The 15,812-nt window shown below is 36.7% G+C and overlaps 1 long non-coding RNA gene across 1 annotated transcript; it reads right to left on the bottom strand.

The window, feature by feature from the left end:
* Positions 1–9,480: 9,480 nt before the first annotated feature.
* Positions 9,481–15,595, bottom strand: LOC112847851 (uncharacterized). The gene is made up of 3 exons (XR_003221667.1): positions 15,478–15,595; positions 13,978–14,082; positions 9,481–10,043 (listed from the first exon to the last, which is right to left on the bottom strand). It is a non-coding gene; the product is annotated as an uncharacterized LOC112847851 (long non-coding RNA).
* Positions 15,596–15,812: the final 217 nt, after the last annotated feature.

Here is a 15,812-nt window from a genome sequence, read left to right as displayed (position 1 = left end):
TAGATTTGTAGAAGAAAATTATTTTTCTTTCATGCATCACCAACTGAACCTTTTATGTAAACGTTTCAAGTTGCAGCCTAACCTCATTTAATTTTGCTTAGCAAAGTACTTTTCAACTCTAATAATCAGTAAGAGTATATTTCTTATCATCTATTGGTCATCTCACCTGATAAACTTCAATTAACATTATAACACAGGAGTGATTGTCTCTAAAAATGGGCTCCTGCACGCTTGCAGACATTTTTCCATCACAACTTATGGATGATGAATGATTTGATTAAAGCTGTGAAAACATTACTGATAACCTTCATGTGATGTTACATTAAAGCCAATTTTTTATTAAAATCAGGGACTTTTCTAACTGACCTCCAACCTTTGAGCAGCAGTGTGTACTGTATGTTTGTATGTAACTGTATCTGACCTGGATTTTATCACCAGTTTTAAATAAGAATTTTCTTTAAAGTCTGTCTTTAAATACAAATGAAGTTCAACTTTAGCAAGGCTGGTGGTAAACTGGCCCTAACAAGTCCACTTTATTGCGTGCTCATTGACTTTCTCCTATCAGAGCTGTTTAACAAGCCCACTTGATACATGCTGATTAATCTATCACGCGTATCAGTGGCTCATGGTTGCTTAAAGCCTATGTCTGAACTTGAGCACAGAGGCAGAGCATCATTCAAATCTTGAATCCCATCATTCAAGGATGACAAACTCCACTTTCTCTGCATCAAGACAGCTCATAACTTTTAACAGTCTCTCCTGATGGTCTCATATCATCTGCTCTAATCAATAACCATACACTATCATTACAATGTAGAGCACAGCTCAAAGGTCTGAGGTGAATTAGAAATGTCTTGTTTTCTGAATAATAATAATAATAATAATAATACATTTTATTATAATTATTAGATTAGACTCAAATTTGGTTTCAGATTGAATCACAGCAATTAATCAAAAGCTTAAATAATCATATAAATGCTTAATATTAACACTGATCACAAATCATGAATGATTTTTAATAGAATATCTACAGAGGTGTTCAGAGACCCATTTTCAGCAATAATCCCTCCTGTGTTCAGTGGTACATTGTCTTATCTAATGCAAGTTTAACACATTAAAAGCCTAACTTATCACTCAAAACAGCTTTTTAAGACATTTGAGCACAAACTCAAACTATTGTGGGGATTAAAGAAACAATAAATGTGTCTGGATCATCCCAGTTTCTGTTTTTAACCTCGATAAACCAAGTTTACATTTTCCTCTAAAGGGGCTGCAACACCCAGCTGCACAAAACCTTCACTTTTCCAACAGTTTCACTCTTTGAATAGTTTTCATTTCTTACAATCAGAATTCTCCAATAGATTTGTAGAAGAAAATTATTTTTCTTTCATGCATCACCAACTGAATCTTTTATGTAAACGTTTCAAGTTGCAGCCTAACCTCATTTAATTTTGCTTAGCAAAGTACTTTTCAACTCTAATAATTAGTAAGAGTATATTTCTTATCATCTATTGGTCATCTCACCTGATAAACTTCAATTAACATTATAACACAGGAGTGATTGTCTCTAAAAATGGGCTCCTGCACGCTTGCAGACATTTTTCCATCACAACTTATGGATGATGAATGATTTGATTAAAGCTGTGAAAACATTACTGATAACCTTCATGTGATGTTACATTAAAGCCAATTTTTTATTAAAATCAGGACTTTTCTAACTGACCTCCAACCTTTGAGCAGCAGTGTGTACTGTATGTTTGTATGTAACTGTATCTGACCTGGATTTTATCACCAGTTTCAAATAAGAATTTTCTTTAAAGTCTGTCTTTAAATACAAATGAAGTTCAACTTTAGCAAGGCTGGTGGTAAACTGGCCCTAACAAGTCCACTTTATTGCGTGCTCATTGACTTTCTCCTATCAGAGCTGTTTAACAAGCCCACTTGATACATGCTGATTAATCTATCACGCGTATCAGTGGCTCATGGTTGCTTAAAGCCTATGTCTGAACTTGAGCACAGAGGCAGAGCATCATTCAAATCTTGAATCCCATCATTCAAGGATGACAAACTCCACTTTCTCTGCATCAAGACAGCTCATAACTTTTTAACAGTCTCTCCTGATGGTCTCATATCATCTGCTCTAATCAATAACCATACACTATCATTACAATGTAGAGCACAGCTCAAAGGTCTGAGGTGAATTAGAAATGTCTTGTTTTCTGAATATAATAATAATAATAATAATAATAATAATAATACATTTTATTATTATTATTAGATTAGACTCAAATTTGGTTTCAGATTGAATCACAGCAATTAATCAAAAGCTTAAATAATCATATAAATGCTTAATATTAACACTGATCACAAATCATGAATGATTTTTAATAGAATATCTACAGAGGTGTTCAGAGACCCATTTTCAGCAATAATCCCTCCTGTGTTCAGTGGTACATTGTCTTATCTAATCAAGTTTAACACATTAAAAGCCTAACTTATCACTCAAAACAGCTTTTTAAGACATTTGAGCACAAACTCAAACTATTGTGGGGATTAAAGAAACAATAAATGTGTCTGGATCATCCCAGTTTCTGTTTTTAACCTCATTAAACCAAGTTTACATTTTCCTCTAAAGGGGCTGCAACACCCAGCTGCACAAAACCTTCACTTTTCCAACAGTTTCACTCTTGAATATTTTCATTTCTTACAATCAGAATTCTCCAATAGATTTGTAGAAGAAAATTATTTTTCTTTCATGCATCACCAACTGAACCTTTTATGTAAACGTTTCAAGTTGCAGCCTAACCTCATTTAATTTTGCTTAGCAAAGTACTTTTCAACTCTAATAATTAGTAAGAGTATATTTCTTATCATCTATTGGTCATCTGACCTGATAAACTTCAATTAACATTATAACACAGGAGTGATTGTCTCTAAAAATGGGCTCCTGCACGCTTGCAGACATTTTTCCATCACAACTTATGGATGATGAATGATTTGATTAAAGCTGTGAAAACATTACTGATAACCTTCATGTGATGTTACATTAAAGCCAATTTTTTATTAAAATCAGGACTTTTCTAACTGACCTCCAACCTTTGAGCAGCAGTGTGTACTGTATGTTTGTATGTAACTGTATCTGACCTGGATTTTATCACCAGTTTTAAATAAGAATTTTCTTTAAAGTCTGTCTTTAAATACAAATGAAGTTCAACTTCAGCAAGGCTGGTGGTAAACTGGCCCTAACAAGTCCACTTTATTGCGTGCTCATTGACTTTCTCCTATCAGAGCTGTTTAACAAGCCCACTTGATACATGCTGATTAATCTATCACGCGTATCAGTGGCTCATGGTTGCTTAAAGCCTATGTCTGAACTTGAGCACAGAGGCAGAGCATCATTCAAATCTTGAATCCCATCATTCAAGGATGACAAACTCCACTTTCTCTGCATCAAGACAGCTCATAACTTTTTAACAGTCTCTCCTGGTGGTCTCATATCATCTGCTCTAATCAATAACCATACACTATCATTACAATGTAGAGCACAGCTCAAAGGTCTGAGGTGAATTAGAAATGTCTTGTTTTCTGAATATTAATAATAATAATAATAATAATAATAATACATTTTATTATTATTATTAGATTAGACTCAAATTTGGTTTCAGATTGAATCACAGCAATTAATCAAAGCTTAAATAATCATATAAATGCTTAATATTAACACTGATCACAAATCATGAATGATTTTAATAGAATATCTACAGAGGTGTTCAGAGACCCATTTTCAGCAATAATCCCTCCTGTGTTCAGTGGTACATTGTCTTATCTAATGCAAGTTTAACACATTAAAAGCCTAACTTATCACTCAAAACAGCTTTTTAAGACATTTGAGCACAAACTCAAACTATTGTGGGATTAAAGAAACAATAAATGTTCTGGATCATCCAGTTTCTGTTTTAACCTCATTAACCAAGTTTACATTTCCTCTAAAGGGCTGCAACACCCAGCTGCACAAAACCTTCACTTTTCCAACAGTTTCACTCTCTGAATATTTTCATTTCTTCAATCAGAATTCTCAATAGATTTGTAGAAGAAATTATTATTCTCTGCATCAAGACAGCTCATAACTTTTTAACAGTCTCCCTGTCCTCATATTTTTATATATTCTTCTGTAATAGATAACTATACGCTATCATTGCAATCTACACTACAGCTCAAAAGTTTGAAGTCAATTTTCACCTGGTTTATAACCATGTGATCAGTTCACACATCAGTGTCTAAAAAACGCTAATTTTTTAGCTGTGTCCATCATCAATAATTGAGTTGATTGCAAACTCTCCCTAACAAGTTCACTTATTGCGTGCTCATCAATCTCCTCTACAGCCCAAAAGTTTGAAGTCAGTTAGAAACGTCTTTTTTTCTTAAAAAAAACAAGATTCTTTTCATATTTTGTAAATTAGTTATGAATGCAAATAAACATTATTGCTTAAAACTTGCATTGATCACCAATTATGATTGATGGTTGATAAAATATTACCTGTTGTATGGATACAACAATAAAGGAGGTGTATGGATTACAACAATAATAGCGATTGTGTAGATTATATTACCTATCCTCAGTTTATCACATTAAATCTCAGCCTACTGGTGACCCACCAGTTTTCAAAATACAGCTGCGCTAACCAACATCATTTTTTCAAGTAATATAAAAATCAATTTTATATATTACCTTTTTAAACATCTGATTTTTCTTTCTAATGTCATTAAAACAAGTTTGCACATTTGTATAACAACAGTTGGACCTCCAGATCTTTTTAGCTTTCAGGTTTTTTTCTCAGTGTGACACATAGATTTGTTTCCGTCTCTTTCAATAAGAAAGTCAAATCTTCAAACCCTAAAGCAATCTTTGTTTCTTTCAATCATTCCAATATTTTTCATCTCCTGTTAATCGCAGTTAACCAGGGCTTAGCTACTCCGATCTACAGTGATTTTGGGGGTGTGGATACCTATTTTTTTCACAGGTGCAGAGCCTTTTTCTACAAAATTACGAACAAACTGCATTTTTAAAAATTACCATTAACATTAATGTAGACTGACAAGTAACTCAACATGTGACACAGTGATCAGTAGAGAAGAAAGAAAATAACCCATTTCAAAATTTCTAGTTCAGATCAAAATTATTGTTCTGATTAAGGAAACAGTAAATTTGGCCACGTTATTGTTCTGATCCTCCAATTTTCCCTTTCCAATGTGAATAAATAAAATTCAACTTTTGTTGTTGTTTTTTTTTAAATAAAAGCAGATTTCTTACAGTAAGAATCCTCCAACAACCTTTCAAAAGAAACATTTTTTGTCTTTCCTCAAGTTTGAGACCAACTGAATCCACAAACCTGAAGCTCCAGACCCCAAACTAACCAAATTTAATGTTTCCTTAATCAGCACAGTCATTTTTAACTCTTAGTGTGTTATGTTTACTCACAGTTTTGATGCTTGCTTCTTCGACTTGATCCATGATTAGCTCTGCACCGTCGCTCTGCTGTTTTCTCCTCATGCTTCTCCTTCATGCGTCCTGTCCTCAAATATAATCCAACCTGCCTCCTTGTTTCCTCCTTGACTTGTATTAGCAAAATTTCCAGGTAAATTAAGAGAAATCCAAAAAAGTTTTCCTGCTTCAAAAGCTCTTCCAGTTGCCTGTCTTCTTGTCCTCCTTCAAATGTGCATTTTTCTACATTTGTATGTATTTGACTTCATATTGCCATGACAACATAACACAGAGCATCATGGTAGTTTAAAGCAGGTGGTTCTCTCCTGTGCAGAAATGCTGGTGTTCCATAGTGATGTAAAAGTATGTTAATAATCTTTAAACAGACACTCACTGATCCTGTAAGAGCAGGAATTTAACTACAAACCCTCACAGTCCCCATCAGTATCATTCATTCTGCTCTGCAGCAATGGTCACAGTGGCTGCTTTAAGTACGTTTGCCCCATAGAAATCCACTGATGTTCAGTGGGTCCCTTTGACACATATTTAGACCTTCATAATTTTCAGGGTGCATGAGTGTTATATCTCCAGCTCATCCTAAACATTTTACCAACATGTAAAAGGCATACGTCCACAAGATTCTAATGTGTTTGTGCTGAAATTCAGTTTTTTATATTCTAGTTTTTCTCTTCAATCAGCAGGCAGCTTAAATATCTTGAATGACAGTTGCTCATTATCAGAGCTCACATACATGTGTGTTTGCTTCTTTAACATGTTTTCATTTGGATGTCTTAATATACACAAAGTGAAAATCCAGGTCAAATATAGAATTTGTAACGCTGCGATTTTTATGGACAGCTGTCTGCACTGATGTTTACTGGGTACTTGTACACATTATGTTGACATCCTCCACGACACAAACAAAAAAAACTGTTTTATTCTAAATAAATGTGTGAGATGGTCCTCAGGCCTCCAAATCCACATCCAGGTTTGGGTGACTACTTGGATTAGGGGAGTATTATTTAGAGCAATGTTTGTCACTTTAGTTAATGGCTCAACTAAGGCTGTTTTTGTTCAGTCTTTTTCTGACTGAACTTTAACATTTAACACGCTAACTGAAGCCTGTAGAGTCTTAGGTGTAGCTCTTTTATTTTCTGTATTGTACAGTCTGACTTAGGGGTGAATTTGCTGGGATTTCAACTCCTAGAAAGATTGGTGCCTCTGTTGAATGTTTTGAAGAATCTTCTTCAGAGTAGACCTTTGGTGTAAGTTGATAGTGAATGAAAAAAAGCGTAAAAAGCTGCTGTAGTTTTAATTTTCCAAGAGAGGTAATGCACACAATGCAGAGACAAGCGCACAGGGGATATCCAAATTCTAGGAAGGCAGCCCGCTGCTGTACACAGGCAGATTCTTCTCAGTCATAGTTGTGAACAACTTGACTGTTTACTCAAACCACACAAAGAGCGCTGTTCCCATTCTGGGAGGTCTACTCATTGGTGTTTGTACCTCTTAAAATTATAAGTAGCTATATATAAACAGCTATATTAGCTTTGGCTTCACATAGGTTAAATAGTATATTTCCTGTTTTAACATTTATGATGGCTCAAAATTAAAACCTTACAAATTAAAACCCTGAATCATCACTACAACCCTTGTGTGAACTACAAGGGTGCCATCTGTTTTCTTTTCAATCCATTAAGTACCACACTGAGCAAGAAAGGAATTAAGCTCTTCATGTTGACCCCAGAAATTTTAATGTATCACTTTGTATTCTTAGTTACACTGTAGCAGGTGACAGTAATTGAAAGCTACACTTTAGCTGTGGTGTGTCAAACTTATTTTAAAACAATACAGATGTACACTACACTGTTATTGACTGCAACCACTTACTTATCTGCATGGCTGCAGTCAATGACAGTGTTTCAAACATCCTTTGTATGGAAGACAGTGGACCAAAGCCCACCTTTCTTTTCCAGCTCTGGTTGCAGTGACATGGCTCTGTTATCAGGGTGTTTTTGTTCAGCTCCAGCCTTGAGACCACAGCTGGCGCCGAAGTGGTAGCCGCATGAAGTGATGGTGGTTTTTACTTTAGTGCGAACAACTCATGTGAATTTCAAAGCTGCTCTAACAGTCCGACACTGGTCTCTCAATCTCCCGTTGGAGAGCCGTGAGCTTCTCCATGATGTTATCAAACTTGCGCTCCGTGATGTTGTCATTCTTGTGCTCAAAGAGCCGATTCTGAGAACAAAAAGAACTTTAACAAAATACATTCAATAAAAACTTAAACAACAGGAAACTGATTTTTCATCCAGCCACTGAAAAAAAAAGAAAAAAAAGAAGGTAACCACTGAACACAAACACTACAGAAGAACAATTTATAAAGATTAAAATTGAACTACATGAACAGTTTGATTCATAGCCTCATTTGAACTTTAAGGAGACCCGATCTGAACTCTGTGGAGCCTGATCTCCAGGGTTTTAAGTTGGACTCTGAAACGAGAAGAGGATGTTTCTCTCTCTTCAGATTCGCTGTCGTCCTGTGATGGGAACGATTTCAGCCCTGCGTGATCACGCTGATGTTTGCACAGAGCAGATAATGAAGTGAATGTTTTGGCACATTGGTAACAGTGAAACAGTTTATTAGTAACGTGGGATCGTTTGTGTGCAGAGTATGAACTGAGATTACTGAAGCTCTTGTCACACTGCTCACAGCTGTAGTTTCCTTCCATGTGTGTACGTTCATGCTTGTTACGACTACCTGACTGTGAGAAGCTTTTGTCACAGTGTCTGCACTTGTATGGTTTCTCTCCTGTGTGGACTCGTTTGTGTCTTTTAAGGTCACCTGCAGTGGTGAAGGATGACCCACACTGATCACAGAGGTGCTTTTTGACCCCACTGTGAAAGAGTTCATGTCGTTTTAAGTCACCTGGTGTGGGGAAGCTTCGCCCACATTCTTTGCAGTATTTCAGTTTGTCTCCAGTGTGTTTACGTTGATTTATTTTTAGGCCGTCTTGCTGACTCAAAGTTTTTCCACAGATGTCACAACGAAAGTCTTTCCCACCACCACAGCGATGATAGGGTTGAGAAGTGGATCCATCTGTGTCGCTCTGCTTCTAAACAAAGACACAAAGACAGTGTAAGTCAGTCCTTCAACACTTTTATCCTGAACATCGCCTGAAATAAAAAGCATCTCTGCAGACGTCCAATTACATTTTACTGTTTCGATTAACACACTCAGTTTACTGGGCTACAATAACTACAATACTACCACCGTAATACTACAGTAATACATATTTAATATTACAGTAACATCTGACTTACACTTAAGTACTACCACACTACTGTTTTTAGGGTACCCATGGTAAACTACTGTAACACTGCAATAATACTAATTTATTACTGCATTAATAACACTGTAATTGTGCAGTTATAACACTCAGCTGACTGGGATAGAAGAAAAACACTATTACCCCCAATGACACTGCAATTATAACATTAAACGGGTATTTTAACACTAATGTTTAAAAGTACTAAAGCTATATGGAAGCAATGATACTACAGCTATAATACTACAATACCATTATGTAACGATACAACTTTGTTAACCATAAGAGAAGATTACTGAATGGTTTGGTTTTGTACTTAATTTATGTTTTATTTTATTCCATTTACACCTGACAGAGGAATGAGCTGCTGTAAACCAAAGGCCATTTATGCAGAAATAACAACACCATGATATACCACGAAGCTGCCTGAAGATTAAATAACAGCAACATATCAATTTTCAGCATTTTTAGTTTTTCATGATCATGTAAGCAAAAATCATAAGTGAAATGAAACTCTGAATAATGCTCAGAGCTACTCTTCGGAGCAGTAGAAGTGCTAACATGCTAACACAATTTAATGAGCAGACTTGTTCCAAACAGTCAGACTGAACTTACAAGATAAAAATAAAAATACATACCTCACAGTAACTGCACTTGTAGAGTCTCTTTCTGGTGTGGATCTGTTGGTGTCGTCTCAGGTGACTCGGAGTTTTAAAAGTCTTCTCACACAGGTCACATTGATAAGGTCTCTCCTCAGTGTGGGTAAACATGTGGCTTTGTAAATGTGCGTCTGTTGTAAAGTATTTGCCACACTGATCACACCAGTACACATCTTCTCCGGAGTGAATGCGTAGGTGTATATTTCGGTACCATAGCTGGCTGAAAGTTTTTCCACAGATGTCACAGCTGTATGCCTTCATTCCAGAGTGGGTAACTAGATGTCTCTGTAAGTTGCTACTGTGAGTAAAAGCTCTGCCACACTGATCACAGCTGTAAGCTTTAACTCCACTGTGGACGATTTGGTGTCTTTTTAGGACATTCTTCCAGGAAAACGACTTTCCACACAAGTCACAGCTGAACAGTCTCTCTCCAGTGTGGATGAGCTGATGTTGTTTTAGTTCAGACTTCCTCGTAAAATCCTTCCCACACTCGTCACAGGTGTATTTTTTCTCTCTCTTTCTTCTGTGAGGTTTGTCGGCGTCCTGAGAGCGCTGACTTCTCGGTCCATGTTGGTCCTGCAGTGACAGAGATACAAACAGAGGCAGTGAGTGAAATGCATTCATTGAACAAACTGAAGCTTTAAACTCCCTCCATTAACATTAGTTTTAAACCTGAAGGTGGAGTGTGGCACCAAACACCTTAAAGGTCTCTTATCCACACCTACTGGTAGTAGTAACACATTACATCCAACCTGGTGTTAAAGATAATTAATCATTGTTTAAACACTCTAAAATCATGCCCATCCCTCCTGCTTTTACACAAATATTAGTGCTAACACACTCAGAATAGTAATAAATGTTAACCAGGTCTGTACTTTTTTATATTTCCTGTTACTGTTTCCTATTATATATTTCTATAATTGACAAATATATTCAATAATAATAAATCAAATGTAACAGTTACTAGCTTGGTTCAGTGAAGGATGATGTCAGAGTCTGACTGTAACCTGAGGGGTTTTTTTTACTTTTACTCGTTACATTAAAACAATATATATCTGTATTTTCTTCTCCTTACATTTTCAAAACAGCCTTGTTCTGGTTTAAGGCATTTGAGGGGAGTTATTTCATCACCGCGGGCATCAAAGATCAAATTGATTTGAGCCTAAACAGTAACTCATGAAATCCAATCCTGCATTATACACCAGGCTATGTGGTAAAGTCCTAAAAACGGAGCATGTAACGATCACCGTAACGCAAACCGTAAATTTTATCTGAGCTAAAGGTTTAAATCACCATCAATTTCATCCTTCTATGTGGGAAATAGATTCAGAGTTTGCTGACATTCCTTATCATACAGAGGTCCATCGGCTGAGTTTGGGAAAAGTTCTCAATAAGAGTTTTTGAGCTCAGCAAGGAAATCTGTCAGTTCATGGACATGTATGATGCGGTGAAGACATTTCAAGTGAAGCTGTCACAAATGCACCAGTGCAACTTGCCTCACTTTCCCTGTTAAGTAATGTTGAACCAAGTCGGCGCACTTTGCTGATAAACTGAGCGCACTGAGTTCGCACGGCACTTTGGTGACTGTGAAGCACAAAAAGAGAGTTTCGAGCTGCTTCGCAACCCATTTACGTGGAAACTGCACCTGTGCAGATTCAGATGGAGCTGCAGTTTAATGGTACACTCAAGGCAAAGTATGACACTGAATGGCCCGCACAGTTTATTAGTTCCATTCCTGCAGCAATGCCCCAGCTCCGTCTACATGCAGCTCCAACCTTGTGTATGTTTTCATTTATTTTTTCTGGGGTTTTTGGCAGCATGTTCATATTTCTAACTTGCATAATTTTGACAGGATATATTTTTAAGATCAAAACATTTAAAGTTAAAGTTGATTTTTTTTTTAAAGTTCATTTATTCTGGAATAATATTCCTGTCTGTTTTTTATTCATATTTATGTTTAAAAAACATGGTTTTAGTGTGTTCAATAAATGTTTAACTTGTTTGGCCCGCAACCTAAAGTGTGCCTTGAGTTTTGGCCCCCTGTGCAATTGAGTTTGACACCCCTGGTGTAGAGGATGGAAATCAGCCAGGACAACTCATGAAACATCTGCACACATCTGGCTGAATTCAGTTGTGTACATCCCAAAGAGCAGCAGGTCAGCTGATCACAGCCTGTACAATAAGAAAATCGACTCAATAGAAATGATTGTGAGCTGTGACTCTTTTCCCCACACTGAGCCACTACAGCTCATTTTAGGGTTCCCCACCTGCTGAATCCCACTTTAACCTCTTGCCTGCCCATTTTCCTCTTTAGAGCCAAAGTCACCCTCTACAATGTAGGCATTGTATTATTACATGATTATTACATTACATTAATATAGCACAAGGTTCAGTTAGTTTTGCATAAAATATATATCAGTACTTCAGCTTTTAACCCTTTAACACCTACCATAGAACCCAGTTTGTCAGAGCTTATCTTTATATTTTTACATGCCGTTAATGCCATTTTTGGGAGCATTTCAAGTTGCTATACATTAGAGCTGGGCGATATAAGATTTTTTCATATCACGATATGCTTTTTTCATTTCAGGTGATAACAATATATATCACGATATAAGCCAAATAACTATATTTGTAAGATTTAAATTGCTCACAAGTAAAATGTGAAATAATCAGCAGCTTGTTTTGATTTAAATATTTATTTCCCATAATAAGTTCAACAGGGCAGATGTACTTAAAATGAGGCTTCAGTTTAGGCAAAATAAAGGCAAATAGTACAAACTACACAAAAGGTAGCCGCTAAAGCATTTAAGTTTCAAAACAAACAAACAAAACAGACTACTAAATTGTCAGTTCCACTTAGAAACAAAATATTAATTCTAAAAATAAATCTTAGTTTATTTTACAGAAGAAGAGACAAAATTGACTAACTTATTTCATATTGCTTTGGAAGCGCTGTCTGAGAGAAATGTTTATGTCCAAGGAGTTGGTAACGAGGATCCATTACCTTAATTAGGTGCTTGAATCCTTCATTGTCGACCGTGTTTATTGGTAGCATGTCTTTAGCAAGACAGAAAGCTATGGCATTCGTTATGTTGTTATGTCTCTTAGCTTTTTTGTCATATGGTAAGACGCTGGAGAAAGCCGACTCAATTGACTGTTGCTGCTTCGCAGGGATTCCCCTGGTTGTTTTCGACGACGAATTAGCGCTTTCAGTCAGAGATTGAGCGTGCTCTAGTGGGTGGCACTGCTTCAGGTGATAAAAAAGGTTTGTTGTATTTCCAGACTTTGTGAAAACATGCTTTCGGCACAATTTACAGTGCGCGTTACTCTGTTTTTGTCAGACTTCAAATAGCCGAAATACCTCCACACTACGGAACTTCTCCGGCCTTTCCTTTCGACAATCTCTCCGGCATTGGAACCGTCATCTGTGTTCTCTTCGGTAACCTCTCGGTTGATTTTTCTCTAGTTGGCACACTCATTTCCTCCATTACCCGGCCGCACTTCAGCTGGCTGCTTCCCAAACAAATACACATGTGCAGCTTGGCACTTGAGCTGTACGTAACAAGTTACGTGACGTGACGCTGCGGCTGTGATTGGTTCGGCTCTGTGCTGCTTAATTTGTATTGGCTATTCATTTTTTATAAGAGAGGAAGAGAGAGAGAGATGAGGTCTATCGCAATAGTTTCATTTTTCTATCGAGAAAAAGTTATTTCGCAATACATATCGTTATCGTTCTATCGCCCAGCTCTACTATACATCAATATTACCATTATATCCCAAATTTTAATAATATCTATGCACTAAGTCCATAGTAACTACATAAAGTACAAAAAAACTGCAATAAAATAAAACAAATGTAAAATTGTTTTTGTTCTGTTTCTACACATATTTCTACTTAGAGAAATTTCAGAGGTTTATCCCTCAAAACTGTAAATGCAAAAAAGTTGCACATTGTTTCCAACCACAGGAAATTTGTTTTGAGTATTTTTGAGATTTTTATATACTGCAGGAAAAATAAAAATAAATATTATAATGCAAACTTGCAAAACAAACAACATGTGCATCAAAATAAACTATTTCCAGCAGTGCAATTTGAGTTCTAAGCATCCCAGAAACAATACAGAAAACAAAGTCAAACATGACTTTTAAAAACACCAGTATAGGTATCCCTGAAGGCAGGTTTTGGCAGGTAAAGTTGGACATGTGATAGTTTTCGCTGACATCTATTCTAATGTAGGAAGTGTTATGAACAGCTGATCGGATCGGCAAAGCGTGTTTCTGGTATGTTATGTTTTTTTGCTGCAGTTTTTGCAAATGTGGAAGAAAACCGTGACCTAGGGCAAGCTGATGGCATAAGATGTAGTACAACTCCTCCTAAATAAAATAATTGCGCTAGCTTAAGTGCAGTTCTACCGGGATTTTAAAATTGTTACGCAAAACGGAGCGTTCCTGCTCCAATAGGCCTTAAAGGGTTAATGGAGTACTTCTTAACAATAGTATCTGTCACCTTCTGTGTCGAACTCATTGTTTTCTCTGCAGTGGCTGAGCTGAGTCCAAGTAGCTTAAATGTTCCCCTGCTGCTCCGTCAGACTCTTCTCCTCCTGCTGATCAGCTGGGACACAAAACAGAACTTTGTTAGGCTCCACACTGCACTGAAGAGTCAAAGTGTCTCATATGTTCATCTGAGAGCACAAACAACAAATTTTAGCTTCCTGGGTGGGCAACTTGTTTAAAACAGACACAAAAGGTTTGAACACCGATATCAAATTAGCAGTATGGCACACCAGTACCAGGAGAGCAATTCCTCTTTAAAAATGGCCCTGGCCAAGAACAAAAAAACCAAAACAATCAATGGAGCTGCATAAACGAGTACATGTTTCCCAACCACTGTGCCGCGGCATATATACGTGTGCCGTGAGAAATGATCAGGTGTGCCGTGGAAGATTATCCTATCTGAGTGGGTTTAGAAATCTGAGCCATGATCCGAGTAACCCTCATCACTCAGTCACACTCCGATTCTATACTTGTATCAAGTCCATTGTACTACTTTCAAGCATTCTGTCCACCTGTCCTCTAATGTGTGCCTTCCTCCTCTTTGTATATACTCCTCTTATATGTTATTTATTCTTACTGTCTTACTATTTATATTGTTTTCCATGCACAGTTGGTGTGGAGCACCCACAATTTAGTTGAATATGTACAAAGACAATAAAAGACTATTCTATTCTATTCTATTTATCTTTGTTCCTCCATTTCAGTTTTGTTTGGAGCTTTAAAAAATCTGCAGTATATTTAAATGTGATAAGAACACAGATCCCCTCTTAGGATTTGAGGCTGTATTTGTTTTAAAAATGCATCTCTGGTATCTCTGGCCTATCATTATTATTTTGCTACCAGTTAATCAGGCTCATTTACTGAATACTGATCAGAATATATCAAATCATCTTTGAAATGATTCTAATAACAGGCGTCTCAGAGTGAGGCCAGTTTTACAATCAAATGCCTGTGGGCCACACAACTTTGCGCTGATAAGACAAAGGCAGCTGTGTTTTAGCCTGGAATACATTTATTTTTGCATTTCTCATAAATGGATTTCATTATAGCACTTTTACCGCCAACATGTTGGGAATTTTTGGAGCCGGAAGTGACCTTATATGGATGAAGGATGGTGCTAGCTAGCTAGCTTGGATAGCACGCTGCATTCATAAACTGTGCAGGTGCCACACAGTGACACAGAGATGCTAACTAGCGCTTAGTAACAGACTAATAAAATAATAGAAACTCTGATTACACTTAGTTAATATAAAAGCTTTCTTCATTTTTCTTCTCAGTGTTTCATTAGCATTTGTTGATATCTTCTTGTAAATTAGTTTATAGCAGCTTGACTTGATGTAGAGGCTTTTTCTTTCAACAGGTTACAAATACTGACAACAGAGACCGAGGAGAGCAACAGAAAACTTCACTCAGGAGCTAAATTCAAGATTGACCAAACTCAGATCAAAGTTACCTTAGTGCTTCAGATTAGGAAGAAAAATAAACTAAAACACAAACGCAATGAAGCGGGAACTCTGCGGCTTCTTCTTCTTTTGGGTTTTTCTTTGGCGGTTAGAGCTTTAAGGTGCATTACCGCCACCTGCTGGACTAGATGGTTCTTAAACTAAAACGAGAGATTTAAAAGTATTTTAATAAACAATAAAAACAAAGTCAAAATGTTTCAGTGTGTTATATTCATGAACATAAACATCAGATGGCTTCAGCTTACCCTTACCCCCATTTCTTTAAGAGGTTTTGCTTTCTGCAGTCCGCCACAGTAAGTAAGTATGTGTTGTTTTGCCTGATTTA

Source organism: Oreochromis niloticus, linkage group LG9, assembly GCF_001858045.2.
Source record: "Oreochromis niloticus isolate F11D_XX linkage group LG9, O_niloticus_UMD_NMBU, whole genome shotgun sequence".
NCBI classification, from domain to species: Eukaryota; Metazoa; Chordata; class Actinopteri; order Cichliformes; family Cichlidae; genus Oreochromis; species Oreochromis niloticus.
Note: the sequence above shows the minus strand (reverse complement) of the source record. Positions and strands in the feature narration are given on the sequence as shown.